Below are 15,613 nucleotides of genomic sequence, written 5' to 3' on the forward strand. Positions count from 1 at the left end.
GTGAATATTATGTAATAAGGTGGGATTCTGGTTCCACAATGTGTTTAATAGTGCCTGTTTTTGTTTTTTTTTCCCCTCTGATAAAATGGATAAGGGGCTCCAAGAGTGGGTGAGGGAACTTGGAATTATATAAGAAACAAGTTAAATGATTTCTAAATGGGTTTTCAGGAATTCACAAGTGATTTTATTTCTTCTGTGATTGTTAAGCCATCTGCAGTGTGTGTTGGTGGCACTCCACTGGGCTACTGCCATGGGAGAGAGACCAGTTAGGCTCAGAGCCACAAAGGAGCCTAACTTCTTTGGTTGTGGTAGGAGTTAGAAGCTTAAATAGCACTGAAGATCTGAGCCTTGGTGACAAACAGTGATGTGTGGCCATCAGTATTGTAAAAGGAAGGGCTCTCCCTTCAGAGACTCCTGCAGGGTGAAGTCCAGCTGAAAGGATACATGGGGTCTTGGAAAATTCAGCATCCGCTGAGATCTGTTGAGGCATTGGTACACGCTAGACCATACACCCCTACTTGATGATACAGAGACCCAGGAACCAGTCATTTCTGGAGCTGCCTGGGAGACTGCAATAATTAAGTGGCACCAGGCAACATGGCTTCATGCCCATTGAGATGAGTCTCACCACTATCTTACCTCTCCCTTGCCTCCAAGAGCAATTTAGAGCTGTGGGAAACAGAGCCAAACAAAGATGCATCAGGCCAGAACTTGCCTTCAGTGCTGGTGGAACTGAGTCACAAATGCCTGGCCCCATGTGGGAAAGCACTGGGGGTCTCTTGGGCATGCAGTCCAACTGGTTTCCATCTGACACCTGGACAAATTGGGACCTTTATTTGCATACACAAGTAAGCAAGCACAAAGATTGTGTGAGCTCAGGTCAGAAAGCCATGCTGGGATGACCTCGCTGTGGTTGCACTGGGCAGGCACCAAGACTTACCTCAAAGGGAAGTGGGCCCAGGATGAAGAGCGCTCCGCTGAGGAAACAGACCTGCAGGTGCTGGAAAAAAGAACATGCTTCTGGGGCATGTGACAGCAAAATATTACTTCTTGGGAGCAATTAGTTAAGTTAATTAGCTCATCCATTTAAGAAATAGCTAAAGCAGTGAGGCCTGAAGACTATCTCTGGAAAGGCACTCAATTACTTGCAACAATGTCGCTCTAATTTCCTGGTAAACTCCATCCCAGCACTGCAGGGGGATGGGACAGGGTATTCATTCCACATGTTCTGCTGTTTGAGACTAGGAGAGGCAAGCTGTAACACAGGAATGCTGTTGGCCACAAAGTCCCTGTACTATATCCCTAATCATGGAACTGGCTGCTCCCCAAAGCAGTGATGCTCCATGGATTTTGGTATAAGGGCCCTTTTCCATGCCCCAGCCTGGGAGAAATATTTTGCAAGAAGGCAGATGGCCAAATCTGCTCCTGGGGCATACCAGAAAACTTTGCCTTGCTCCCAGAGACCTCAAAGGTCCTGAGCATTGCCTGTGCATAGAGTGAGAGAGCCCTTGTTCCCCTCAGATTTTTGCTGGCAGGTGGTACAGAGCTGCTTATTAGATGAAGAGCCCACCGCTCTTCCGTAGACTGGAACAGGAGCCAAGTGCTGACTGACGGGCATCCTCTAGTGCAGCGGGGCCCACTAGGTAGGGCACTGGCCTGGGCGTACAGAGGCCAGGGTCTGCTCCCACCTCTGCTGGAGATGCCCTGTATGACCTTGTGTATCTTTCTGTGCTCAGCCGCCCCCTGTCTCCATGGAGATAATTGAACCTCCCCCTTTGTTAAGTGCTGTGAGATCTATAAATCGTGACTGTGTTGCGATTTTTCCGTTGTGAAGGATCCTAGGTCCTTTTACAGACACTACATGGTGTTGCTAACTAACCACAACAGCCAGCTGTGAGTTGGAGCTGAACAATGGGAGATGTATTTATGCCTTTGCTTCCATTTTCCAAATGCCCATCTTGGGCACCGGGGTGATAAGGGCAGGGAAGCCCTGGCACAGGAAGCCCAGGACAGTTGTGGAACCTCTTCTGTTGGAGGTTTTTGACAACAGATCAGACAAACACTGGTAAATCTCAGAGCCTCTTGCGGTAGATCTCAGAGCCTCTTGGAGTTGATCCGAGGCTGGGGTGGGGGGCTGAGTGCCCGTGTGCATGCACACGTGTGCCCCAGCCCAGCAGGTCAGTCCTTGGGGGGCAGGGGCCGGGGGCTAGATCAAGGCCCTCGCAGTGAGGGAAACTGCCGCAGAGGCAGGAGCAGGGGTAAGTTGAGTAGGGCCCCAGCCGGGTGGGACTTACCTGCTGGGGAGGCACACCCTCAAATAATTTTTTCTTCCTCTGCCTCAATCTGTAACCCCCACTTCCCTCCCCATAGACTTACCTGCTGGGGAAATGGGGGGGGAGGAAGAGGGGCAGCGGCGCATGGTCGATCTTGGGTTGCTTTTAAACGCCAAAGGTGATCTCCTACTTAAAGAGGTTGGAGAGTGCTGGACTAGAGGATCTCTACATTTCTGTGACTTTGTGAATGTGTGTGTGGGAACCCTACAGAATTAAGAGCAATGCTCCATCACTCATCTTCCTGCCCTCAGGTGCAGCTGGAGTCCTGTGCATGGCTACCATTGTGTTTTGAGGACTTGAAAAGAAAAGGTTTAAAAAAACTGAAGAGAGAGGTTTTCCCTGAGCTCCCCAGGCACTCCAGCCTGTTAAGGAACTTCTGCAGCCCTTACTCAAAGAAGCGGGGATGTTAGATCTTGAACTCAAACTTCTGTTTTTCCAAGTGTTACTTGGGCACTTGAGTTAAGTAAGTGTGTTTAAAAGAATGTGAACAATAGCAATAAAAATTAATTCCTCTCTCAGTTAAACGTGTGTCATCCGCCTGGGGTGCTGAGCCATGGTTCTAATAACCGAAGTTCCTAGACACTGCAGTAATCATCGTCATCCTCTGTACTGGATGTCCACTCACCCATAGAGTCCTTCAGGGAAAACACAGCTGAAGAGATTTAGGCTTCTAATGAATCAAGCAGGGAACACGAAGTTTTTTTACGCTTGCTTCAAAAAGGGTCTAGAATGGCCACAAGTCTGCACTGTTTCCCACTGGAGGTTACCGTAAAGGTGCCCTGGTAGCTAGGACTGGCTCCCAGGGGAGCTGCCCTAGAATGGCAACTTGTGACATGGGACACTGGGAAGCATCTGGGTAAATGCAGAAGAGTAATGGGCTAGGCAGAAGCTATGTGTAACTCAGATCCCTGTCACTGCTAATGACAGAGCTCACTTCTGGGAGATGGCTGCTAAACAGACCGGCTAGGCCTTTGTCTAAAACACTAGCAGCACATTGTAGATGCAGCACTCCCAGATTCAAAGCCCACAAGCAGCATTGTACATGTTCCCCCCCAGAAGTGGCAGCATTCCAGGAGTGGCTGAAGGTGAATCATTCTCTGTAGCTTTGAAAGTCACAGATACAGGGTTGTAAAGCACAATGGGATTGTACTGGATGAGTGGGGAATGAAACATGAAATCCTTGTTGTAGCAGGGTTTCGCTCCCTTTAGCATGCTAAGAAATTCTGGAACAGCGTGGAAATGGATTCATTACACCTACAGTGATTTTTAGGGACTGGGATTTTATTTGGGCTACTTTAAATCCCTGCTTTGTGTGATGTCCCCCAGGGCAGAGAAAAGACAGTACCTAGTTATTGTAGTAAATACAGATCAGATACTTAATTGAAGCTGGGAGATGCAGGCTGATTCTGGGAGCTCGCTGTCTGTGCTGCTGGTGTCGCCACTAGAGGTCACCCCAACTCCTGGTCTGGACGTAGGTGTGGGCATCCTGCACTACAGAGCGCACGTCCCTACACATCCTTCGGGGAGACATTCATCCTGTGAGTGTCTACATGACAATAATTAGAACTATTAATGTATCCAGTCCTCGTAGGGGCTGGGAGGCCTCCTTCATTAATGTCTGCCAAGCAATTTGATATTCTTGGGTGAAACATGCGAAAGGTGAAAGGCTAATTACTAGAGGCCCAAACTCTGGTGCAGCTGTCCCAGGGATCCCAGCCGGGTGCATTTTCAACATCTGCTTCTCTTGTAAAGAGCAGAACTGACATGGGAAGGATTTTTCCTAAGAAAGCTGTTATATAACGTCATGGCACCATCCTATCACCTTATTTCATAGCACTGTCATAGCAGATTTTGGATATGCCCTGGCAAGGACTAGTATCCAGTGTGCCTGCATCACAACTTTGAAATCCAGGCACTGCATGAGAAAAGTGATGGTCAATGAACTGGCCCAGAGACTAGAGCAGGGATTGGCAACCTATGGCCCACGGGCTGGATCTGGCCTGTGGAGCTATCTGATCCATCCTGCAGACATGGGGCTGCAGCAGCATTTGGGAGTCTTTGGCAGCAGGTGTTTTTCCCATGCTGCCACTGGGAAAAGCAGCAGCAAGGTCCTGCACCAATCTGCCTCTGACTTGACCTGAGTCAACCACCTGTGGCCTTAGAACATTGTTGATGCTGGATGAAAGCAGGGTGAACCACAAAGGGGGAACACAGGAAAGCTAGAAGCATTAACATGCCTACTTCTATAACATACCATTATATAACCTTAAGACTAAGTCACAACAAGCGGTGAGCAGAAGGGCCTGCCCACCTTTTGCTTCAGCTGTTCTTCAGGGACTCAAGCAGGTGGAATAGGATTGCACTTAGACATCTAAGACCACTTAGGTGCTTAATAGGTGGCATTGGACCTGTCCCTGAGACTGCCACTTTAAATAGTTTCTGAGCCTTCAAGGGTGACTCACTGTATTCTGTGCTGGTGAAGCTGTGAGATAGCAGCTGGATCAACAAGGTCTGTGTAGCTGGTCTTGCTGCATGTGGTTAACAAACAGATATTTGGGACCCAGCTGTGCCTGAGCAGTTGGTTTAGATTGCTGAATGCTCTGTGAATAGCAAATGACACCGCTCCTGCCTTGCTCCATTCCCAGCCAGCAGGGTTGCGGACTCACAGTAGCATGCAACAGCACTGGCACAGTGTCTGCATGTGGGCAGAGAAGAGCAAGCAGTTGATGCACTGCAATAGTAGGAGAAGAAAGCTGGAGGACTGTTCCAAGTGAGCCCCCTCCTGGTCTCCAGGAAGCTAGAGGACTGTTCCAAGTGAGCCCCCTCCTGGTCTCCAGGTAGACCAACCCTGACAAAGGAGGGTGGCCCATGATACCAATCTCTCACCTTAGGATCTTGCCCAAAACCAAGACTCATCTCTGGGAGAAGGTTGGAGGCAAAAGGACTCAGAGTGTGATTGCATTGTCTCTGCTGTGTGTCCTGCCTCTGCCAGGCTCCTGCAGGCTGGCTTCCATTCCATGGGCTCACATGCGGTGCTGTATGCTGAGGGCCCTGCGAGGCTAAGATTATGTAGTACAATTAAATTATGTTAAGAGCACTTAAAACTTGAATGATCACACTTTAAGATCCATTAACAAGTGCTAAGGATCTTAAAATTATAGCACTTCAGGTGAGGATTATCTTTGAGCTGGGCTACCTAGTTTGTGTTAACTTCTTGGTGTTCATCTGAGAGAAAACCACCAATCTGCAGTCCTCTGGTATCCCAGGAGGTACTACCAGGTGGGCTAGCTATCATTCAGCACTCTACAGCCCTGGACTGACAGCTGGGAACAGCTTGGCATCAAGTGGGTGGGGAAAGCATGAGTGGGAGAGAAGGAAAAAGGGTGAAGCCAAGGGGAGGGGGTCATGGGGAAGGGGGGAGGGGGTCAGGATTGGAAGGGGTAAGATGGAGGAGGAAGCGGGGAGTGGGTGGTTAGGAAGCTGCTGAGCTGCTGCTCCCTCTGACCCTCAAATTGCCCCTCTGACCCTCAAATCACTCCCTCCCATCCCAAATTGCTCCCTTGCCACTCCATTTGCCCTCTCAGCCCCCCACACCCATCAGCCCCTCCACACCCAGATCACAGCCCTGCTGTCCTGATCAGCCCAAGGGTGGCAGAGGGGCCAGTGGAGGATTCCCCCTCCCTTCCTGCTCCCAGAGTCTCTACAGACCACACTGCCCCTGCACATCCAGATCCACCCCCAACCAGGTCCTGCGACTCAAGGGAAAGCAGGCAGGAAGGATGGGGGGCAGGGGAGAGGAGTAAGGAGCTGCCAGGCAACTGTGGGATCTGGTAAGGGTTGGATTTAGATGCACGGAGGTGGCACAGGCTGCAGGGAGCCTAGAAGCAGGCAGGGACAGGGAACCTCTCCCAAACCTTCTGCTGCTACTACTGGCACTGCTCTCAGGCTGGTTGGGGTAGCAGGGCAGGGATTGGGGGTGGAGGGGCTGATCACAGGGTGGAGGAGGGACCTGGGGGCCCTTGGGGACAGTGGGGTGATGTGGAGGGGCAATCCAAGAGACATGATGGGGGTCAGCATCCCCTCTCCTCTATGGCCTATACTGTGGCTAGAGAGAGAACAAGCAGGGCAGGCATGGAGCAGACTTGCAGTCCCGAGCCATGCCCATGCTCTCCAGCCCTCTAGCAGCAGGTCTGAGCAGTGCACTTTAGAGAGGGTTTTAGCCCCAAACATGTAGCACCAGTTAACCTTACTGCAGACTAACACTCCTTGGAATTAGCACCTGCTAACCCTAATGTGTAATCTCACCCTGAGTTTGCCTGGGGTCCTCAGATGCTGCCTGGCTGCACTTTTCTCTTTGGTTTGCTATCCCAATGGATCAGGCAGGGAAGGAAGAAAGAAAAAGGTGATGTTACCCTTGAGCCACCCACTTGTGGCACTGTCCAAAAAGTGCCACACTCAGGAAGTGCAGAGTTTCACAGTAGGAGGTTCCCCGTCCTTTCAGTCAGCCAGCAGTGGAACCACGTGAGGCATCACTCACACTCATTTGTGCACAGGTGTAGTATGCTCATGCCCACATAGTACTCACGTGCTCATACATGCATGTAGGCAAAACCTCCCAAGTATGACTGCATTTTCACACGTACTTACACAATGCTTATGTATTTAGTCACCAATACATGCATACATCTGTGTGCATACACACTTGTGCGCTCACATGGCTTGTCTGTTACAGTGGACCATGGAAATACAACAGCACACCAAGGAAAGAGGACTTGGTACTGGCAAATGGAAGAGCTTAGTGATGGTTATCCCACCTCCAGCAGTCCTTCTCTGGTAGAGTGAGGATCATCCATATAGCTGGGTGCCAAAAATAAAATAAGACATCAAATGAGATTATTGGAATGCCAAACAAATGGATGGGGCTGACTCTTAACTGGAACATGACCTAAAGCTGGGGGGAAGTGCTGAAGTCCTTCTGAGGTTGAGCCCAGGGGTCATGGCAGGACAAAGGTGTATAGAGAAGGAAACCAGAAGTAACACTTAGGACAAGCTGTGAGAGCTGACAAAGAGACCAGAAAAGATCTGGCCAGCAAGAAGCCTGGTGAGTCCTGGGCCAGCACTGACCTAAGAAGGAATGTCATAAGGGAGGCATAGGAGCAAAGGACATGAGTGTAAGGTTGTAATGGGGCTGGGCTGAATGTGAGCATGTCTGGAGGATGGGCTGAATGTGAGTGTGCTGAGGGCTGGAGACTGAGGACCTGGATGATTTGATTACTGAGCTCCCAACCAGGATTTGCCTTCGCTCTTTCCCCTTCTCGTGGAACAAGTAGCTCGTGTTCACGGCTGAGCCTGTTCAGCTCCTCCATGCACCCCATAGGTCTGGTGTCCTGGGCCTGTCATTTGGGACAGCATCCCAAGGCTTGTCTGGACTGTGCTATGGCAAGCTCTATCCCAAGAGTGCTTACAGGCTTTCGCCCAGCACCAGACCTATGAAGCCATCTTCCTTCCAAGGGCTGACTGGCAAAAATGGAGTTCAGGACCTGCCCAGGGACCTTGTGCCCTGGTTGGGCTTATTGTACCTCAAGCTGTAGGAAAGATCACCTAGAGCAGGTGTTTCCCATTCCACTGTGGGATAAGTAGCCAGCTAGCTTGAAGAGGCCAGGCAACAAAGGGGCAAGACCAACACAGCAGTGCAGTACCCAGATCCTCACAGCAAGCAGAAGGCCCTCCAGCAGGCACCTGGTCTGCTCTGGGGAGACAGTGCTGCTGACAGAATTGCTGCAGAGGTGTTCCTGTGCCTCTCCTCCCTCAGCAATGGAAGGGCTCCAGCTTGCTGTGAGGATCTGAGTAGTGCACAGATGCGCTGGCCTTTACCCCTTGCTGCCTGCCCCCCCTCCCCCCCAGGTATGCTGCTGTGCAAACTTCTTGCCTCTGGTGGAAAAGAAGGCTTTGCCAATTTTCTGCTTCTGCTTAGTGTCCTGTATGTCAGGTGTGAACCCAGGAGTCTTTGAGTGGGAAACCCTGTGCACAGGTATGTGACCCATTTGCTTCCCTCAATGGGTGTGCATATAGGTTGTGCATGTGTGAGCAAACATGCACTCAAAGAATTAAGAGCCTAGCTTTCAAAGCCCAACCCAGCTACAGCTTGGCTGAATTTCCCACAAGTCCAAATCTTACAGCCTCTGGTTTTCTTGTATGGGCTTAGCACTCTGTGCTCTGGGTTGGAATGAGGGAAGTCCCCTGGTGTCATGTACCTGGTCCCATCCCAAACATGGCTTAATGAGGACAGCTGAGCTGAGAAGGGTGGGAGCAAGTTTTAGGAGAGCTGTAAAGAATCAGGTGCAGCCTAAAATGCCTACAGCACAACAGGCATTGCCAGAGCAGATCAAAACGCATGACCATTCAGTCCAGTAGCCAGAAGCCTCAGAGCAAGGGACAAGCAGCTCTTAGAAGGGCCATTAGGCACTGGTTTACTCTGGGGAAAATACTTTCCCAAGCTGCTGCATGGGTGGCTGGGTGCATCTCTGTCCAGCAGAAGTCTCTGAGACAAGGGAAAGCAGGCATCCCCTGGCAGGACAGCAGTTTTTCCTCCAGCCATCCCTGAGACAGAAGGCAGCCTTGGGAAGCTGTCAGGGCAGCCCTGCGAGAATTGGAGCCAAGACTGGTGAGGCTTCACTACTGATTTCCTGCTCAGTGGGGAAAGTAAAATCTATTTCTGGTATTTTCTAATTAGGAAATGTCCCCCTTCAGCAGAGCAGGTGCTGCCTTGCGTGCCTAATATCCACATCATTTGCTGTGTGATGAGTCAGGAGGCTGCCCCTGTAAGGACCATGTCTTACTGCTCAGTGAGTGCCCCCACCCCATCTTCCAGCCTTCCTCACCTCCTCTCTGCGTTGGCATTCATCACCACCTGCCCTGGAAAATCAATTACCATGCAGCAGCTGGTTTCCAATGCACACAGTGGTGTGCATTGCATATTAGAGCTCGGAGGGGTGAGAAGTGCCAGTGATCAGAGCTGGGTGGCAGGGGAGAGATGTCCTGGGTCCTACTCCTGGCTGTGGGAGGGGAGTAGGATCTGCTACTTAAAATCAGGGCTTTGGAGTCCCAGTGCTGCAGTTCTGTATGCATCTCTGGGAAGGGAAGCATAGCCTAATTACTAGATCAGAGCACTGTGAGTTAAAGTCTGTGGGTTTTGTCTGGCACAGAAAGCCTTTGGGTGGATCCAGGCTCCCCCCAGGTGGAAGTCAGGCATTTGGCATAAAATGGGTTTCCACAGAGTTTTGGTCCATTTGAGATCCCTAAATACAACAGGAAAGTTGAACAAATCCTGCCTAGATCCACATGGATCTAGTATGACCTTCAGCAGGAGGGAAGCCAGTGGTTAGAACAGCAGTAGGATAGTTTCTGTCCTAGAAACCAGGACCCCCACTCTGTGAGGGAAGCATCCACCTCACTGCCCACCCTCCCACTGGCTTTCTTTTTTCCTCCTGACACTCCTTATCTTCCTTGCCTGGCTGTCCAGTAGGCCAGATTCACAAGGAAGGCTGGAGAGCACACTGGGCAATGCCTAGCCATGGCCTGGTGGTTACAGCACTCCACAGAAAAGTAGGAGATGTAGTTTCAAAACCTTCCCCTGGATAATAGCTTTGGAACTGAGGTGGGGTGACCCAGGCAGCTACTATGGGCACTGAGTTGAGGGAGAGGGAGGGTGGAAAATAACAGCCAGCATTGGGCCATGCTGGTGGTACTGGCAGCTAGAAGTTGTTGTTACCCTGGATGCCCACCTGCCCCTGCTGAGTAAGGGAGGTCTAGACCCCAGGTGTCCCACCCCCACTAACTATTGTCCTGAACGGCAGGAAGGAGGGTTTCTCTCCTTCAGCAGCAAATATGCTATTCATGGGTTTCCTGCAACTAAAGTTTTGGGGCTTACCTGATGTTACATGTGTCCCAAGCAATGCTATTCCCCACAACGCCCACAGGCCTGGTGTGCAGCTTGTTGAGCATACTCAGTAGAAAAGTGCAAGCTATGCCCAAGTGCCCAAAATTGCTGTTACATAGTGATGTAAGTGTGACTTAGGTACATGAAAGTGAAATAGGTTTTAGCTCTTAAGAGTTTAAGCCAGAAAAAGAAAAGATGATGCCACATTGGGGGGGGTGGTGAATGCAATTATCAAGTGTTAATTGACACGGGAGACCTGGACAATGCCCCTATTGTAGGCAGTGCAGCAGCCAGCCAGAGCTGCGTTTCCTGATCTAACTCATGTCAAGAAGCTGCCTCCTGCCACAGAGTCCTGAGTACCATAGTGACATACTGATTCACTGCTGACTCCACGCTACCAACTCTTGTGAGGGGCTTCACATCTTAGGAAAGATTCAGCTGTAGCCAGCTTACCTCTAGAGATGTGACAGGATCACATCACAAGGTGGCAGGCACTCACCAGGAAGCCAGGGTGGGGAAAGCACCGATTCCCACTCACATCCCTGCAGTAGCAGCCAAAGGCAGAGTCACTGGTTTTCTTCATCAGTGGTCCCTTCTCATCAGGTTTTTCCCAGTGCTAAGGACCCTAAGATCCAGTTAGAAGAACGAAAAGTGCTTCAAAGGCATAAACCTCCAGGGTACCAGAAAGTGTGCATCTTTTCTGCTTCTGTCAGGGGTTACATTAGCTCTGCGAGGCATGTAGCAGAGACATACAAGTGACATAAGTTACCATGACGAATTCCACAGAGATACAGGAAACTGGCCCTTCCCCGGCAGACCATCTCAGAGACCTCAAAACCACACTGATCCTGTCCTTCTCTCTCAGGTCCCAGAGGCACAGGTAGGGAGAAGACTCAGAATGAAACGCACACCTGCACGGGACATGCAGTCAGCATGCGCTCAGTCAGAAAGCCCCTTGGAGGCAGGCAGGAAAGACTCCAAAAAGCTAGGCTGTTTGGGCACAGGGCATGTCTGTTCTCTTCCCACAGCACTGCAGCCTCAATGAAGCATCGCTTTAACTCCTCCAGTTAGGGGATGACCTATGTGCTGGAGAGAGGGCATTTGATCCTTTGGAGTATGCCCCTGTCTCCTGTATTGGTACATTTTCTCATCCACTTAAGACCTAGTTTGGTGTGTGGGGCACTCAGAGCTCTTCCACTGCAGCAGAACCCTCCTTTCTGCCCACAGGGTCCCTTCGCCCCTGCCAGCCAGCAGCTAGCAGGAGACAGTGGGGATGCTCCTGTGCCTTCTGCACACTGTAGTGGCCTCATCAGCTGAGGGTGCTTTTCCAGCATGCCCTTTGCACCCTGCATTGGAGCCACATGGAGCTTCCAAAAGCTTGTGGATGTGCTTGTGATTTGGCAGTGGCAGTTGTTGTGGGTTGCCCAACCTTCTGGCAGCAGAGGCAAGTCCATATAGATGAGACCCAAATGACTAACCTCTTGGCTTCCTATTCCTAAATTCTTGGCCTCGCCAGTGTATTGTATCAGTTAGTTCCATGGGTTAATTTTGTATGGTGCACAAAGGACAGTTTTTCCTTCATTGTTACTGGATATGTAAGAAAGCTCAAATTTCTTGCTCAGCTTACCCCCACCCCCTCTTCTCTCCCCTTATATTTGCTGGAAGGGTAAAGAATGAAGTGCACTCTTCTCCTTAACATGCCAGACAAGGCAGCCATGCCATGCATCACACTCCTGCAGTGGTGCATTCATTACTGACCTTTGGTGGGTCACTTCAGCAGATCCTTGAATGTACCCAGGTGGGCATTTAAGTAGGTAGTAAATAACTAAGAAACATGCAAGCTATAGCATGGCTGGGCTAACATGGTGGTAGAAACCCTTTTCATGGTGGCACATCAGGGGGTGGGATGGACCATTACAGGCAGGGCTGAGCCCAAAACCTGTGAATCTAAAATATGCTTACTTTGACAGTCAGAGTAAAGCACTAGCCTAGGGGCAGAGGCAGGCATGATCTCCGCTCAGCATGGTCCAACCACACAAGCTGCTAAGGCTGTGCAAGGCTTTGGACAGAGCTTCAGACCCGGAGAAGCTTCGGACGCTTCGGGCCCGAATCAGCATGTCTGGGTGGAAGCGCTGCCTCGTTCGGCTTCCCGAAGTGGTTCGGAGCTGCCTCGGAGATCCAGCCATAGGGTATAATGGGGAAACAATAAAATATCTATAATTTTGGTTTTGTCCAATTTGGATGAAATTTTCAGGGGTGGTAGACTCTGCAGAGAGGATGAAGCCTGCGAAGTTTCAAGAAGATCGGTTTGGGGGAAATTCTTGAAAGCAAAACTCCTGTCACGTCTATGCGTTACAACACAGGAGGGTCAAAACTGCAGGGGTGGTAGCTAAGAAGATCGGTGCAGGGGCTTGGGGGGAACTGCCCCTCAAGCTGCAGGCAAGCAAAACTGGTGCCATGGGTGCTGTGGGACTGACTGTGTCTGTCCTGGGGCAGGGAGGGGAGACCCTGCTGCAGGCCTGGCTGCTGAGCTGCTGTGTTCCCAGTTACCAGTCAATCACTCATGATTCACTCAGGGACCAGGGGCTTGGAGACAGCTCAATGCACAGGACCTAGCTACTACATAACGATTTAGCCAGCATCAATTAGCACCTACAACACCAGGCTAAGGAGAGGAAAGAATCAATACAGACAATCAGCTGCCCAAAAACAGACACAGTCTTGGCACGAGTTTTGTCTGTCAGCAGCTAGGGGTGCAGGCCCCAGAGCCCCCTGCACCGATCTCCTCCACAGCTGGCAGGCGTCACAGCCGGGGCCACGACCCCTGCAGCTGTCACCCCGCTGCGCCTTAGCACACGCAGGGTCACCCAAGGCACAAGTTTTGCTTGTCCGCAGCTTGAGGGGCAGTTCCCCCCAAACACCTGCACCGATCTCCTTGAAACTTGGCAAGCTTTGCGGCCTCGGTAAGAGCCACCATCCGGTTTTGACCCCCCTGCGTTGTAACACTTAGACGTGACATGAGTTTGGCTTCCAAGAATTTGGGGTACAGTTCCCCCCAAGCCCCTGCACTGATCTTCTTGAAACTTGGCATATTTCATGCTCTCAGCAGAGGCTACCATCCTGGCAAGTTTCATTCAACTCAGCCAAAAAACAACAAAGTTATAGCTATTTAATTGATTCCCCATTATACCCTATGGCTGGATTTCCGAGGCAGCTCCGAAGCTGCAGCCGGATCGAGGCGGAAACCCGGTCGGAGCTCTGGATCGGGTCACGGCCATCCGAAGTGGCCGGATCCGAACCCGGATCATATCGTTGCCAACTCGCACAGGGCTACAAGCTGCATTATGTCACCAGGCCTAGACAAGGGGCTCAAAATGCTTTGTCTTCACTCACTAGACAGAGCTGCAAGGTGCTGTGCAGGGCAGCCAGAAGCCCCAGTGGAGTTTGCCTCCAGTTGGCTTTGTGATATGGAGGTGCTCTGTGCCAGTCAGGTGTCCCAGGTCAACCCCATTCAAGCCTATGTTTGTTTTTCATCGTCAGCACCTTTGGGACAACCTGCAAAGCTGCTCAAGATCCAAAGTGCCATGTGCTCTTGTAAAGGGTCATTCAGTTGGTAGAGCAAGAGGGCACAGGCCCTCAGGTGCAGAAGGCACTGGTACAGAAGCCAGGTAGGCTACCAGTTGGGAGCTCCTCAATCCTACGCCCTCCTCTACTACAGACAGACCGTAATAATATTTCACAAGTGGTTGGGATGTGTTATTGATCCATCTGTCTTGTCTGTACAGCACCTGGTACAACAGGGCTCCATAATGATTGGCCTCTAGGCATTGCTGCAGTATAAATCAAAAGTAGGTCACTGTCATTCTCCCCAGTTCACAGATGGGGAAAGACAAGAAGCAGTTTAGTCAGTCTAACTTGCTGAATCCAAAAGTGACCTCAAAATGACCTGTGACATAGACTCCTGTAATTTGCTTGCCATTGGTTTTCTGGCCCCTGGCTCTGCAGAGCATGATGAAAGCCTGATGAAGGAATCCCCTCCTGTGCGGTACTGGAGAGAAGGTGCAGCCTGGGTAGAATCAGCTACTTGACATATGATCAAATCAATGGCAATTTGTGCCTACTTGCACTGCTGCAGCCGTTCATCTCTAGCCAGGCAGCTTTATGGCCTCCCTGCGCTTCCTTATCACATTAGCTGGGTTTTTTTCCTTATTGCATTATAAATTATTTCCAGAAATCAATTGAAATCTGCTTCCCTTGACATGAAGGAGGACTGGAACAGTCCGTCCCATCTCCTAGTGGGTGGCTGTCACTCCCAGCAATCAGCTCGGGCTGTGATTGCAGTCTCTTCTGCTCCAGGTGTGGGCAGGCGCTCCGAGGCAAGCTTACAAGAAGCATCCAGTCACTGTGCCCTTGGGCACAGGCCCAAAATGCTCTAGTCCTGTTTTGCGGCTCTCCTGCCTGTCAGCGTGGAGGTGGAAGGGGCAAAGGGGAGCAAGGACAGCATACTCCTCCCCTCCCACCTCTAACCCATCCCCGCCAGCAGCGACTTTTCCTGCCTGCTCACCAAACCTGTCTGAAGGGCGATTTATGCCCATTGCCTCATGTCAGATTGTGCCCGGCGCCTGGTGTGTTTGACAAAAAATGTCCCGAGGGAGTATAGGGAGGCAGTGGCTAGGAGCTGGAGCTAGGAGGGAAGTCAGGCACAGTTCTCCGGCTGGGCAGGGAGCGAGCCCTGGGAACAGCTTGTGCAGTGCCGTGGTGGCCTCTGTCAGGTGGAGGCTTCCAGTCCCATCTGGGCCTCACGCCCTGGGAACTGCCCTGGTCCCCAGGCTGCGGGCTGGGTGCAGGAGCCCTCTGGCGCTCCGGGCATCCGACTCGAGAACCAGAGCGGTCCCTTCTGCTCTTACAGCCCAGGGAGCCGGGAGCCCCCCATTCCCCAAAACTTTTTCCCACATGCCAGCCCCTCTCTGCCCCATTCACGGGTGGCACCACCTTCCCAGGCGGCACTGCCACGGGCACCAAATGAGGAATTCACAAATCTGCCAGGAGCTCCAGGGGGCACGGCTCCTCCGTAAGAGAAGAGGGACGGTGTCAAAACGCAGGGCCGGGGCTTTGCAGCAAAACAGCGTGGGGGAGCGCGGGCCACCCAGCGCTAGAAAGATAAGAGAGAGACACCCTGGCACCCTGACATCAGCCTGCACACGCGACACCGGCACACTCACAGCTAGCATTAGTACACACACACGAGGCCAGGGACACCCTGCACCATACCCAGGCACGCACACACACACACGCACGTGCTTACACACTCAAGGGCTGGTGCCATGCACCCCCCCGGCCA

General features: G+C 51.4%; 1 protein-coding gene across 2 annotated transcripts in view; it reads left to right on the forward strand.

Moving 5' to 3' along the window:
- Positions 1 to 15,613, forward strand: part of SYT2 (synaptotagmin 2) — a 93,958-nt gene that overhangs the window by 5,507 nt on the left and 72,838 nt on the right. The window lies entirely within an intron of this gene.

Source organism: Crocodylus porosus, unplaced genomic scaffold, assembly GCF_001723895.1.
Source record: "Crocodylus porosus isolate Cpor-Errol unplaced genomic scaffold, CroPor_comp1, whole genome shotgun sequence".
Taxonomy (NCBI): Eukaryota; Metazoa; Chordata; order Crocodylia; family Crocodylidae; genus Crocodylus; species Crocodylus porosus.